This window comes from Chlorocebus sabaeus, chromosome 10 (assembly GCF_047675955.1).
Source record: "Chlorocebus sabaeus isolate Y175 chromosome 10, mChlSab1.0.hap1, whole genome shotgun sequence".
Lineage (NCBI taxonomy): Eukaryota > Metazoa > Chordata > Mammalia > Primates > Cercopithecidae > Chlorocebus > Chlorocebus sabaeus.
Genome location: NC_132913.1, coordinates 35,320,454 through 35,336,814, shown reverse-complemented (window position 1 = coordinate 35,336,814; position 16,361 = coordinate 35,320,454). Strand labels below are relative to the sequence as shown.

Below are 16,361 nucleotides of genomic sequence, written 5' to 3'. Positions count from 1 at the left end.
TCCTGTTTAGAAATTTTGTAGATATATGGAACTTAGCAAAGTCCTGAAAGATTTAATAAATGCTAAAAGAAACTGAAAAGAAATTTAATGAAATTCCACTAAAATTAAAATAAGCATAAAAAAAGTTTTAAAGATGTGATTCCTCCTGTTATATAGACTACACTGAAATCCAGTGTCTGGTTGAACTTTCTAGGCATCCTGCCTGACTTTCTTCTCTTTCACATTCCTGCTTCATTTCTTATGGCAGATATTAATGCAACAGGAGGCAGGGGACCGAGGTACCAGATATATCAGTTGTTATATAACCTTGGATAAGAGACCTTTTCTGGGTCTCTTTTTCCTTATCCAAAACATTGAGAGAATGAAAAATTACATGCTTCTATTATTATCACCTAGAAAAGTTTGCCTTACAACTCAACTTGTATCTGCATTCTCCAAATAGCTGAAAGAACTGTTTGTTCTTTTGTAATGTATATCACTCATAAATATTTCCTTATTATTGGTCTTCAATGGAAAGCCTATAAGCTCCATAGTCCTTGCCTGTCTTATTCATAGGTGAATACCTGGCATACAGCAAGTACTTAATATTTTTAGAATGAGTAACTGAATTAATGAACGTTTATGCTTCTCTACATCACTATGAAAAACCTGAGCTTGCTTCTCAAGTCCTAGGACTTTCTGTAAATACATTTTTCCTAACTGTATTTATAATGTGAATACATTGCACATTCTATGTGTTTTCTCTTTGAGAAAAATTTCTGCTTATGAAAGTATTACTATTCTCTTGAATCAGGATTTGATGTCTCTTAGCAGTTGACGTTAACCTTAATTGTCTAAGATGTCTATAACTGTCTCATTTAAAGATAATAATATTTTTCACAAGGCATAACTTTAAAAAAGCATATTTAAATATAACTTGATTTTTTTTAGCAGAAAGTTAAAGTAGTTTAATTACATCAGGATTTACAAAATAATATGAGTTTTCAAACTGGGTTACTGGGTGATGATTAGGTTTCCTGATTCTATGCAGAATGAATATATGAAAATACCACAAAAGATTTTAGAACATTTTGTAGAACTTGTTTATAACATTTAAGCAATATTTTGTATGAAAAATACCAGGGATATTGTGTACCAGAATCCAGTCTATACTTGGTTATTTGAAAAAAATTATCTTTGTTTAGTTTTCTAGAATAAAAGTGGCCTTTATGTGAAAATCTCTATTAAGTGTTTGCAATTTTTAGAGTAGTATACTAAATGTTAAGTGTGGTTATTTTGGAAGAGAAAATTCATTCTGCCTTTACATAAAAACCCTACGTCTTAAGCAATTATGAGCATAAATTATAAATTTGAAATTAGACACTTTTTGTTATCTATGCAACCATTCATAATTATCTTTAAAAAGTGCTTCTGAATGCTTTGATTGCCAATATTTATTATTTTCTGGGTCCCCCAACCAAACTGTTCATCACTTTCTTAAACTTATGAATTATAGACACTGTAATATTTAAGAAAAAATAAAAACCTATTTAAAATGTTCTTTAATATGTAAATTAAAATATAGATACTGTTCACCTTATAAATCTAGTGCTGTTCAAAACCTTACTGCTCACTAATTTATTCCCTGAAACTTGGAATCACATAATAGAAATGAAACATTAAGAATGACAGTTAAGTTTCTAGGATGGCTCACAAGAGCACACTAAGCCCATATATAGTACTAGAGTACTGACTATGGGAAATAGCAGTTTTTGACCTAGTTCATCAAAGATGGAGAAAAAGCCAGTTGATGGCTATAAAAGATATTTAGCCCTTAAAAGTCCTAAGGGATAGCTAGCCCAATACTTTAATTGTCTACACCCATTTAAATCAAACTTTTCAAGTAATCTTTGAGTGAACCAACCTTAAGTAACAGGATATATCTAAAGCAGACACAAGTTAATACAATTTTTAAAGAATAGAATAACCTATCTTTACATTTACTTTGCCAACTAATGGTTTTACTGTTTGAATTCTCAATAAGGAGAATGCCAGCTAATAGTTTTGTTGTTTGAATTCTCAATAAGGAGAACAGATAGCTTGGCTCAACACATTGGCACATGGAATATGTTGGGTTCTAATTTTAGTCTGTCCACTGACTTTCTTATTGCTATACTTTAAAAGGTCCTAAACATTCTGTATGTCTGTTTCCTTATGAGAAACAACAAAGATCTTTTTCCCACTATCTCCCTCAACAAGAAGTTAAAAAATAATGTAAAGAATCTGGCAAATGTAAAAAGACACATAAAAGTCTGGTATACTTTTCAAAGAACTATAAATAGAATTTGTTTTATTGTACCAAATGAAATATTACCAAGTTAAAGCTTTACCATAATAGTCACTATTTTCTGTAGTACAAGTAATATAAAGACAACACAGATAATCACTATAACAGTTAACACTTTTGTGTCATTTAGCATGTACCAGGCATTTTTAAAACATTGTATACATCTAAAGCATTGTTTATATCTAAAATCACTAAATAACCCTAAGGTGGACACAACTGACTAGGCCCATTTTACTAATGAACAGACTGAGGCACAGAATATCCCATAGCTAGTTAAGTGGTGGAGCAGGGATTTGAATCCAGACAGTCTGGCTCTAGGGTCCATGCTCTTAACATTTTTGCAATATTGCCCACCTAATGTGAGGAAACAAAGACAAGAAAAGAAAATATATTCACATATTTGTTCACTTAGCAACAATCACGAAAACCAATGCTGTAAGTTATGAGTTGAATATTTACATTAACCAAGTTGGGGAGCATTTATTCAAATTTCTCTACCATCTGAGTTTCACATTTACAGATGTCCACTTTGTTGGCAAAGTGCAGAACAGACCCACAATAAAGTATATCAGGTCCTCAGAAAAATGTAGGAGTTCAAGAAAGCTTTAAAATAGCTTTAAGATTAACAGATAATTTTATTGCTAAGAAGAAAAAAAGAAAAAATTATTAATGCATAATATAAAGATCCTAAAAGTTATTAATAGTAATATAATTTTATTTTCATTTTTGCCTTCTACTATTACTAATAGTGCACCCTGTTTATTCAATGAAGACTTGTACATATCTCCTCTCTTACAATTTATTACATCTTTGTGATATTTTGTTCTTAATAAAGGTAACTTAATCCTTTTTTTCTTTTTCATTTTTTTTCATCTACTATGGTAGTAGATGCTATAAGTAATAGGAGAGAAGGAAAATGAAAAAATTTAGTAAATGTCCACAACATGCTAGGACTTCATACTCTATCTTTCAGAGTCACGACAACTCTGAGATATGCATTCTTATTTCACTGATGAAGAAACTAAAGTTCAGAACCTTAACAGTTCATTAAAGGTTCTATATTGTAGTATTCAGTCTATGCAGCCAGTGTTCAAACCCAGGAAGGTCTCTGAAAGCTCTACAGGTTGTCGCCTATTAATAAAAAGGGTATAATGTTTATCATTGGTCATCTGTAAGTAACGGTAATTAGAAGAGTGTAAAAACATATTGATAAGCTCAGCACTTAACTTTAAAAATAATTTTCATGACCTTTCTTTCTCAAAGCCGTTAAGGATGCAACAAAAGAAAATGATGTTCGTCTCACTTTTGTATTCTACACATAAGTTTTTGGATGGGTGTTTATAAGCAGTGAAATATGAAGAAACACTTCCTTAAGTATGTTCCTCAGAATGTTTGTTACAATGATGAAATAAGATAATGTCTATAAAATGTTTAGTGCAATGAGTGGTGCAAAGTTAAGTACTCAATAAATGTTAGTGACCATTATTAGAAGTTCAGAAGAATTACATATGAAGACCTCTTGAAAAAAATACTGCGGTAAAAATCTTTATCCAGCATTCATTAATCATAATCATGGTTTTAAAACCTTATTTGATAAAGCAGCCTTTTGGGTTTTTTCAGGCGCAAAAATAATCATACCTACTAAGTTATCACAGAACTTGAGGACCTTGGAATATACTTTGCTAAATGACAGTAGAAAGCTGTAAAATAGAAGAAATTTATCAATCCCTAAAAAATGCACAAGTGAAACTTCATTTCTACTTAAGAGGTACACTGACCTCTTAGAATTATTAGCTAAATTAAGTAAACTGCCTTTTCAAATATTCTTTTGTTTTGAGACAGGGTCTTACTGTGTCACCCAGGCCGGAGTGCAGTGGCATGATCATGGCTCCCTGCAGCCTTGACCTCTCAGGCTTAAGTGATCCTCCTACCTCGGCCTCCTAAGGACCTGGGACTACAGGCACTTGTCCCATGCCTGGCTAATTTTTCGCATTTTTTGCAGAGATGAGGTTTTACCATGGTGCCCAGGCTGTCAAACATTCTAATAAGCTTTCCAAACATTGTTGGTCTATTAATTAAAATTAGTCTGCTAGCTATTGCATGGAAAATGAATCAATGCTGGTATTGTCTCAATTAGAATGTTTTAAATATAAGTAAACAAATAAATAAGCTCCAAATTCTATAGTTATTTTTAGATGCCAATCTGCTATAAAAGCATGGTCTGCTGTACCTGAGAATGCGAGAAAATTAAGTTCAAGATCACCTGATGAAGTACATTCATCAATTTTCAACTTCATGCATTGGCAGAATTCATCAACCAACTGTTACATGATATGCTGTTTATTTAAAGAAGACTTGTACATATCTTCCTTTTCTCTTACAATTTATTACATCTTTGTGACATTTTCTTCTTAATACAAGTGGCTTAACCAATTATTTTTTTATAATGCTCTTAATATTTTGGACATTTCTTGAATCTTCAGTTATTAGATTGTTAATTACTTAATACAGACAGAAACTGGTGTCCAAAAAGGCTTAAAACTTAAGATCAACATGAAATGAAGATAATTTATTGACAATGTTATAAGTTAAAAGAAAAATAAGAATTAAAAAATTAAATTTCTTCAACTTCCTCTTTAAAGTATCACTCCAAGTGATACACACTAAGATATTCAAAGCTAACATTATGGCCTAAAATACTTAGTACAACTGAGCAATTTATAATCACTTCTAACAGTATGAAATCACTCTAAACATAATCAAAATAAAGTTGGCATCTGTATTGCTGACATTTGGTAGCTCTGCATTTCTTACCAGTATATAAATTTTTAAATGTTTATATTCTAACAACTGACACAAATATGTGCTAGATTCATAACAAATTATGAATGTGATACTTCTACTCTCCTTCCACCTTGGTTTGCTTGACATCATCACACTGTTCTATAAGGAGGTGCCAGCTGAGGATCTTCTAAGCTGTCCAGCTGAATGTGTCCCTCACCATCATTTGTTAGGATCTCTTGCATCAGTCTAATGCACTTGAAGTAAGGCTTTTTTTCTTCATTATTCACAGCTTAGTCAATCATACCTAGGGCATTCTCTTTTGAATACATATAGACGTAATTTTTAATCTCCTTCCTTTTCTTTTCTGACTTCTACCTGGTTATATTTATGACACTATGTTGACTGGTTTCCCATGTCATTTCTGTTAAACGGGTTTCTTATGAGATCTGTCACTGTAACCATGATTCTATGGGAAAAAGCATTATTGGTTTTAAACTGAAATAAAAATGAACTTCTATAATACAAACCTTTTATAACTAATAGTAGGTTTTTCTTGTTAAACCTAAGGAACATTAGTCTAAGTTTAAATATTAACCCTAAGGATAAAGAAAAGCTTGGCCTACACAAAGTTCTGCAGTTTGGCTCCTATCTAACTCCCTAGCATCATCACTTACCATGCAACCTCTTGCTCTAGAATTCTGCCACACTGACCTTTGTTTAATATTTGTTACTATGCTCCCTCCCACCTTAGAACCTCTGTATATGCTACTCCTTCTTCCCAGAAAACTCTTTTCTTCATCTTGATCAAATTAACTTACTTGAGATCTCAGCTAAATAAACACTTCCTCCAAAAAAAAAAATTCCTCTTGATCCCACTGAGTAAATTCTCCTTCTGAAAGCCTTCATATTAAATATTATGTACCTCTTTACAACAATTGAAACAGTTCCAACTTTGCATTTATTTGTATGATTATTTCACTAATATCCTTTTCTATCTTTAGATATAAGTTCCGGGAGATCAAGACCTATGTCTATTTTTGCTCACTATCCCACTGAGCACATAATAGTAACAACATATGTTTGTCAAAGAAAGACTCTGGCAAACCCTTTGTGAAAAAGAGATAAACACTTAGTCAACAATAACTACCGTTTAAAGAAATTCACTATGACTTTTCAGCTAAAAAAAATACAGAGCCATATTAGAAAGAGCTCTTTAAACTTTCAGAAGAAATAAAAAAGTTCAATTTCTGGGTGTAAGTGAAGACTAGATGGTAATTTACATTATAAGTGTACCTGGAAATAAAGTAGACGCAAACAAAACTTATAAAGAAAATGGAGAAAACATAAGCTGTATCCTTTGTTACTTTTAGCATTTATATATGATTTATAGTTGTAACTGTGTACTATTTACTATTGATCCTAGGGATCAACCTGGGTAAAAATTTTATTTATGAAAGAAAAAAGAACCACAGTTAGTATTCTTCCATGTTTGCTGCCTTAACTACAGTGTTTTCATTTCCAACTCATATTCAGAAAACACTTACTTCAGACTCAAATGGACTTTCCAGTCATAACTGCGAAGACCTATTCATTTCCTTATTTTTTGTGCAAATGATTTTCCCCTTCTCTACTTCTTTCTTTTCAAAACTACATTCAGGGAAATAAAATTTTAGAACCATAAAAGTAAAGGTACTGTATATTTCTAAGCATTTCCCTAATTTACCAGGCTACTCTGAATTTTAATCCCAGCTTTCAAACTAGTAAAAATAAGCTTCCCAATCCTCTCATCTCATTGGAAGCTTTGTCTTTACCTGAATTACCCTCTTCTGTGACAAACTAGTATCTAAACTCTACCTAAACCCTGATTAACTCAGGTCCTCCCCAAAAGCACACTGTGATTAACTCTACAGAATTCTAATTGCTTTTTTTTTTTACAAGGCATATTTACACACTCAGTTTAATGTTATTTTACAAAGGTTCTTAAAGTGTTTTTCAAGTACACGTTTCAGTCACTTAAAAAAAAGTACTTAGTCTTCAAACCTTCTGTTTTATTTTTGTCCTCTATTCAAACCAGTACCTGATTATAGAAAACATTACAAAAATAGTACATGATTATACTATCTGTATTTTGAGTGAACATATAATAATTTGGATCACTGATTAAAATAATAAAGTTCATTTTATTCCCATATATTGTATCTTATCTCAGATTGAAATTGTCTACCACTTCATAACTGACATCCTTTATCACCAGCAGTCCAGTCTATATTTTTTCCAGGACAGTGAGAAGTACATTTTTCGGTAAGAAGCAAAATATTTAAAAACTACATTATATCCATTGTTCCTTCCTCAATTGACTAGGCTTTTCACCCTGTTAGATAAGATTAGATAAGTCTGACAGACTTTATTCTCTATCAAGCAATGATGACTGTTAGCCAATACTACATTCTCTTCAAGATATTCTAGGGATATATTCATGTGACTATTTAGACTAGATCTGCAATTTTCCTGGGTCATTTTTTATTTCTTTAATACATAAGTGTATTTTCTCATCACAAAATCATTACATGAATATAAGCTTATTGCTACAAATAAATTCAAGTAATGCTAAAGATTACATAAAAAGAATTCTTCAACCTTCCTACATCCCATATATATACTTTCTATATACAAAGCATGTAATTTGATACCTATCTTCCAGATCTTTTCTTAATGTATTGAAGTATTTTTATATGGCATATACTGTATGTCTTTATGGTATAGATAGTATAAAATACATATTGTATGGATGTAAACGTATACATTCGTAAACATTACATATTATTCTGTACATTTTTTACATAAATGAAATCATAGTGCATATATTATTTTGTGATGTGCTTTTCAACCTAGCTTATCTTAGAGATCTTTCCATGGATTTAAACTATAAATCTAAATTTTGCATGATTGTTTTTCGTTCTTATCTTCAGATACACTTGATAGTATTTCCCAACTTTTTTTTTTTTCTTTTGAGACAGAGTCTTACTCTGTTACCCAGGCTGAAGTGCAGTGGCATGATCTCTGCACTCAGGAGGCAACCTGTGCCTCAGCCTCCCGAGTAGCTGGGATTACAGGCATATGCCATCACGCCTGGCTAACTTTTTTATTTTTAATAGAGATGGGGTTTTACCATGTTGGTCAGGCTGGTCGAGAACTCCTGATCTCAAGCAATCCACCCACCTCGGCCTCCCAAAATGCTGGAGTTACAGGAGTGAGCCACCATACCCAACCCCTAACATTTTATATTACTTAAAATAGTTTATTTTAATATCTCCATCATAGTATTTCTTAATTAAAAGCATTTTACCAGCAATTCATTAGATTTAATATGATTTTTCATCTTTCCTAAATGATCTGTTGCTTATACCTCTTATAAACTTGGATGTCAACAAAAAATACATGTACATACATAAAGAATGTATAGATTTAGTCATTCAAGGTCTAAAATTAATAAAAACTAAACTTTGGTTTTGTAAAAAAAAAAAAAAACCAATGTAATATAGCAAATTTGCCTACTAATTAGAAAAATTAAACACACATAAAATTCAAGTCCTTTTTCTGACTGGCCCAGGTAAACTGCACAAAAACAGAACCTGTTGAAAAAATGGTTTTAAATAATTCCTAATAATTTTTAAAAATAAAAAACCCTTCTAAAACAATTTACCAAAATACTTAAAACAATAACAGCAGCAGCCCAGAAAAGCTATATAATGTTAAATTAAAATCTGTGTTATGTGGGACTAGACTCCTTTCATACATATAAGAACACCTGACTAATGTGACTGTTAGATTTATTTTCTAGTGGGCAACATATTGCTATATTTTTCAAGCTGGGAAGAAAATTTGAATAAATTGAACAGCAAAGTAACACCTTCTACAGAATTTATTAATTTCAAAACAACTAAGGTAGACCATTTAAATAATACATGCAATAATATACGCTGTTAGGTTTTATTATAAAAAGTGTCAAAGGAAAAGACTATATTAATTCTAGTAAAAAAAAAAAAGCTTAATTTTACACTTCTATGAAAGAATTAAAGGTTAACACTTAAATTTTTAAAAAAGTATTTTTAAGGAGTGGTATGATTTAGGAAAGCTTATGGCTAATCAACATCACTGTCATCACTATTAGTGATATTTGTAGCTAGTAAGAGCTTTCTGATACATAGTAAACTGAACACTGTAGCTTTAATTGAAGTTTGAATGTTATAAACAGTTAGATGTCTGGCTCTGGCCTGCATTCTAATACCAACAGCAGAACAGAGATGGGAAGCATAAACAAACCTTTTAACTAGATTACATTGTCTAAAATGGCCAAGAAATCCTTCAGCACAAACTCCAGTGTGACAAATATAGAAGGAAAATGATTTTGGAATAACACTAAAAAAATAGCCTCTGAATATTAGAGGAGCACGTATTTGATTTCCTAAATATTTTTATGTTATTTAATACTCATTAATGATACTTTATAACTTTTCAAATAAGAATCCTTTATATCTTACACAGCGAACTCTTTTTAGGTCAGTATATCCCAAGTAACAAAGCTATTTAAAAATCAATATTTGCTTTTATTGAATGTGGAATATTTCCCTCCCCCAACATCAGTAAATGTACTTATACAGTCTAAATTATTATTTTTAGATCCTAATAATATTAAGAATGTATGTATTAAGTTAGTTGATGGCCAACAGATTAGTAGATACTTTTGGACTCATGGCGTATAAAAAACAGCAGTTGTGAATACAAGGATAACCTTAAATGTAATTTAGCACACAGTCAATCTTAAAAAACACTTTGGGATTACTTCTAACTTCTGAGATACAGACATTAAAATTTTTTTTTAAAAAGCTACACATGAACTTAAGTTTTAACATTAGCACCACACAGAAAATTTTCCTCTCATTGCTAGGATCTTGATTGGTTAGCAAAAGAATTCAGTGAAGCATGTGTGTACACAAACTTTTCACCATTTCAAGGTTGGTGACTGATTTACATAACTCATACTAGTCCTTTAAAACAATGTGTTCTAATAATCTACTCAATGACACTGAATTTAATTACAAATTCTCTAATAAAAGGTTATATAGGTCAACTGAAATAAGGACGCAAATCAAAATCTGTCATATCCAACTTTGAATAAATTATACCTTAATGTAAGTTAAGCCTGGATCTCACTGTCTCTTTGAAGAGTTACAGTGAGTTATAGTGAGTCATTGCAGCTTCTGACATCTTACATGACATAGAAATACTTCAAACAGAAATACTCTAAGTGTGTAAGACTTAGAATATTTACTTTTAACTGAATTATCTTTGGGTTGTTTAAAGAAATTACTTAAGATCATACTACTGATTATTCAGATTATTCTTATAAGCAAAAAAACATTTGCAATAAACTTTTTTTTCTAATGTGTAACAGATGATAGAGAATATTTCTTTAGCATTTAAAAATATTTCCAAACTCTGCAGGTCATTATGTACTGGCATAATATTTGTAGGATGATAGAGTCAATACAAGCTGATATCCCTTATTCAAAAGGTTTTGTGGACCAGAAGTATTCAGAATTTTGGATTTTTACAGATTTGGGAATATTTGCATTATATATCTATTGAACATCCCTAACCTCAAAATCCAAAATCCAAGATGCTTCACTGAGCATTTTCTTTGAGCATCATGTCAGTGCTGAAAAAGTTTCAGATTTTGAAGCATTTTGGCTTTTGGAATTCTGGATTAGAGATACTCAACCTGTATAAATTTATAATATGAACATGTATTTACTTAGAGACACAAAAGTTACTTAAGTAATAAAAATACGAAAAAAAATTGTTTTCTCTGAAAAGTAAAGGATGTAAAACTCAACTATCCAAAGAGAGCTGTATCATAAAGTATTTTAATTCAGTAGCTTTTTTTAAGTACAAATATGAAATAATTTAGGCACCTAGAGAACCCAACAAGTTGATCATTCTTATACTATTTCTGACTTTAATACTAAAAAGAGTACATTAAACTTAATCCTATATATGTAATGTAGTAATTATGAAAATGTATGATAGAGTCCAGAAGATAATGTGTATCCATACATCAAAGCACAAGACAATACAAACTTCCCATTTTTTATGGGCTTTTACACCATCAACACATTTATATTAAAAATTTTATAGTAAATATTCATTGGATCAGAAATTGTTACAACCCTTTAACTTCATATAAGAAAATATTAAATGTAACTCCATGCAAGTTATAGGAAGTTTAATAGAGAGAAGGATTGAACTGAACTTTTTTTTACTGTTTATTTTTATGTTTATTTATTTATTTAAAGACAGGGTCTCACTCTGTTGCTCAGCATAGAGTCCAGTGGCATGATCATGGCTCACTGCGGCCTCAACCTGAGTTCAAGAGATCCTCTCACCTCAGCCTCCTGAGTAGCTGGGACTACAGTCTGCACCACACCAAGCTCAGCTACTATTTTGATTTTGTAGAGATCAGGTCTCACTATATTGCACAGGCTTATCCTGAACTACTAGCCTCAAGTGATAAATCCTCCTACCTCACCTCCCACTTGTTGGAATTATAGGCTTGAGCTATTCCACCTGACCTTATTTTTTATTTTTAGAGACAAGGTCCCGCTCTGTGGCCTAGGTTGGATTGCAGTGATGTGAACATAGTTCACTGCAGCCTCAAAATCCAGGGCTCAAATAATCCTCCCGCCTCAGCCTCGGAGTAGCTGGGATTACATTACAAGTGTTGAGCCACCATGAGCAGCTCCCAGATGTCATTTTTGCCATACAAAGAAAAGACTGCCATTACGTATATTTTAAATTGTACAATGGTCTGTATCTACATTCCTTATAGAAGACTGGGTTTTTTTTTCTGTTTTTCTATTCTTGCCATACATTTTTGCCATACAAAGAAAAGACTGACATTATGTATATTTTAAATTGTACAATGGTCTATATCTGCATTTCTTATAAAAGACTGGGTTTTTTTTCTTTGTTTTTCTATCCTTGTAAACGTTCAGAAATTTTCCATTAGTCTGTCAAGCTATCAGAGCCATAATTTACCATCGCTTACCAGTGTACAGATTGATAAAAACTCTACCGTGACTGTGTTTTGAATTAGAAAGTGTAATAAATGTAATGTGAATTGAATTTATCACAGTGCTGGGTACTTATAATAAATGGTAACTATGATTATTACTAAAACAGAAATTTAAGAATGAATGTGAAAGAGATCAGAATTCACCACTCAGGAGTCTATTTATCTTCACAAGATACTGCACCAGCAGGGGCATCTCCACCTTCTTTTTAACTGCTAATCATAACTTTTGTAAAAGGTATACTTTAACAAGGACAAATTGAATCCAGTACTTTTTCTCTCTAATACACTTTTCGATTACACATGAAAGCCATGACAGGAACTGAGATAAGATTCTTTGTTTTTGAAACATCCATCTACAAAGAAAATTCTAATTCATTTTACTAAAGCTATAGAAACTATACCACTTAATAAAGAGTAAAAATTACAACTGATTTAGAACTAGAATTGGGAAGTTTCTTATGAGGATTTTGCAATGATATTTCTACTACATACTAAAAGTTCCAAAACTCCTAAATAGTGCACACTAATTACTGCAGAATAATTAAATCATGCTGTTAGATTTGCTAAAATATGGTAGAAAATATCTGAAAACTCAAAATGAAAATGTACAATGTCTTCCAATGAATCACGAATGATAATCTGTTATATGAGGTAAAAAAGAAAAAAGTTACTTTTGAAAAAAAGATTTAAGTTTAGAGAGTTTGGGGTGTTTTTTCCGGAAAAATTTAATGAGATAATTTAATGAACATTGTTGGTCATCTTAAAAGAATTACGGTTAGCAATAAAAATCCAGCAAAGGCAGCCACATAAGACTATTTTCATTGTCTAAAATGTGTTAACTATTTACAGAATATAAATCCCTAGAATACAGTATTAAGTGGAAAATTTTTCTTTATATATTTGTATTTTAATAAAATAACAGCAATATTCTTCTTAGACATGCATTTTTCCACCTAACAGTATCCGTTTAGTTAATATAAAATTTATTTAGGTAGAAACACCAAAACAAAGATATGACCAATACACTTGTGGAATACAATTAAGATAGCTCTTCACATTAAACTGCAGGGACCATCTTTGTTTTTCAGATGCCTAGCACAGTGCCTGGCAGACAGCAGATGATCAAAAGATGTTTAATGAATCGCTAAATACAATCTGTTTTGCACATACAGTCAAAATCCAGACAAGTTTGCAAAGGTACATAAGTTGGATATAGGCTTTCTGGCTGACTTCATGGGGGTCCCACTGATGACTAGGAGTATATCTTCATATCCATAGAAAACTGGAAAGTTGATAATTGTCTGGGTAAGGACCAAAAAAACAAAGTCAGGGAAACATGTCACCTAAGTAGCACTTGTTTTATAGAGCTGGTAAAAGCGGCCTAATCATTCCAACAACCTATTGTGCCGGTCAATGAAACAAAATTTAAGTGCATCCTGAACAATTTTTACAAGCATATTTTTAACTAGAATGTGTTAGATCATTGTTGCTTATTCATAATAAATCACTTTTGCCAAATTTTTTCCGGTATAAGAAGGGAATATGTCTTGTTACTATGAGTACCATATAGTTAATAGTATTTACTTTGGCTGTTAATTAGATAAAATGAGAGCCACAGTAGGGATAAAGAAAAAACGTTCATGGTAGTGAAAATTGTGGCAAGGGAGGACAAGAAAAGGAGAGGAAACGAATTCCACATATGGAAGTAAAGAAATTCAAATATGCCTAACTCTAAAACTAACACGGATTATGACAAGCTACCAGTAGGACCTACTGTGTACCAGATATTGTGCTGAGAGTAGAAGGATGTGTTAACAAAATAAAAATGTTTGTTTTTAGGCAGTACATAGGGCAAGACTCACAAGTAAGCATTTACAATAGAATATGCATTCCATTTATTCTTTTAAGTATGGGTCCTTAATACAACAGTAAGTATATTTACTGATTAATTTTAAGTGCAGGAGGAAAATAAGTATTAGAGAAAGCTGAAATTATCTTCAAAATAGTAATAACCTACAATAGGTACAATTAGTACTTCTTTAAAAAATTAACAAATTACTGAATTTAAGTAGACAAAATAATAGCTTTAAAGCTATTCACCTTAATACTCGTACAATAATATGCCCCCATATGAAACCCTCAAGTGGTATACCCAGAACTGTACATAATAGTTTCACTTCTGACAAAGGAAATGAGGTGGTGCAGCATAGTGAGCATCAGGAGACCTGAGTTCTCTGCTCCCTGCTCTGCCACTTACAGGCCTTGGAACTCAGGTAAGTTCGAGTTCTCAGAACTTCAGCAATATATAGAGTTGGATAAAGTGACCTCCAAGATATCACCCAGTTGAACAATTACAATCCTAAAGAATCAACAGTTCTTAATACTTAACAAGGTTTTTCCAAACATAAATCATTATCCAACTCAGATAAAGTCTGGAATCTTCTAACCAAAAGGATCATGGGGGTGAGGGTGAGGGGTGTGATAAAAAATGTTAAAAAAAAAAAAAAAAACAAAATAAGGAAAGACATTAAACTCAGGACTAAATTTTCACTCAGCTGCCTACTGGGCAACTACCACCCCAATTACCTACATAATTTGCTTACTTAAAATTAATTTCTTCAGTAAGTTCTACTGTCTCTCTCTTACCTTTAAGGTTGCTGAGGTTTTAAGGTGAGAACAAGAAACCTTACAAGGACTTGGAATTGCAGTATTGATGTTGGGAGAAAAACTTGAACTTGACACAGATTTCTGCTTAAGCACACTAATTACATCTCAGAGAAAGGTAAAAAATTGTTCAAATTTATAACAGAAGGGAAATAAGATCATATTGTTTACTGCTATAAAGCTTTTTTATTTCGGTATGTAAATGTCTACTTTTGCACACAGTTGATAATTAAAATTTTACAGAACAAGTTTCTACATATGCAATGCTTTACTGTCACTAAAATAGGAGTATATTATGTTTTAACTTTAACCATCAAGCAAATAAAAAATTAGAAGTATTATCATGTCTTTATAATATTTATGCCAAATATACTTCTAGATTTGTATTTCTTCAATCCTTTCTAGTTGATCAAATTGCTGTTTTCATATTGCCAGTCTGATCACAAAATTGCTGCTTTACAGAAGAATATTTTTTGCTGACATAAATTATGGGATCAGAGATACCAATGCAGTTACAAAAAAAAAAAAAAAAAGGGTGTGAGGGAGAGAGAGCGAGAGCGACAGAGTGTGTGTATATGCATGTGTGCATCCATCTTCAAGGAGAGAATAAAGAAATGTATATATGAAACAAAATAACACTTTCCAATATAAGCCCTAGTAAAAGGCCTACATCAGAAACATACTTTCTAGCATTTGTGAAATAAAATACAGCACTGGATTTTAAAGCTATGCACTAAGAACATATTATAGAAAAATGAATAGTGATTTTTATCAATACTGTTATTCCATAAACTTAAATCTGGATTTACCTTTCAATTTATAGCTAACCGAAATTAATATACTAACTATAAGTTCATGATTGCTTTGACTCATCAAAACATATTTTAGAAATTTGTGTCCTTTTACATATAGTGAGCAATTTGGTTCAGAACCCCAAGAGAAATTGAGATGAAAAGCTCATCTCAATTTTCAACAGTAAATAAATAATTCAGCTAAAACTGAAAGTGGTACCAATCCAGCAAACTATTGATGGAGAGGTTTGGCCTTCCATGCAGCCAGAACAACATAAAGTTTTCAATGGGGACTACTTGTTCAGACAAGTTACAAAGATTACAAAAATACCCAGATTAATTATAAAATAGCTAATATTCTCATCATATGGAAAATAAGTATCAAGAACATATATGGGAACAGACAATACTAGTGGCATTTAAACTTTAAGCGTTTTAGAGCTTTGGACTTTATATACTGATATATGAAACAGACATTTAACAAAAAAAAAAAAAAAAAAAAAGCAATAATGCAAGTCAAAACCTAACCAAAGGCCTCTACCAACTAAAAATTTGAAATTTTCCATGGAAGTCAGACAAAACGAAAAAATGGAAAATGAAACCCCTAAAGCAAAAACCAATCAAGTCTTCCAACACTAAAGTCAATATCCAAATCTCATAC

At 31.6% G+C, this 16,361-nt stretch overlaps 1 protein-coding gene across 9 annotated transcripts in view; it reads right to left on the bottom strand.

Moving 5' to 3' along the window:
* Nucleotides 1–16,361, bottom strand: part of MBD5 (methyl-CpG binding domain protein 5) — a 505,406-nt gene that overhangs the window by 487,861 nt on the left and 1,184 nt on the right. The window lies entirely within an intron of this gene.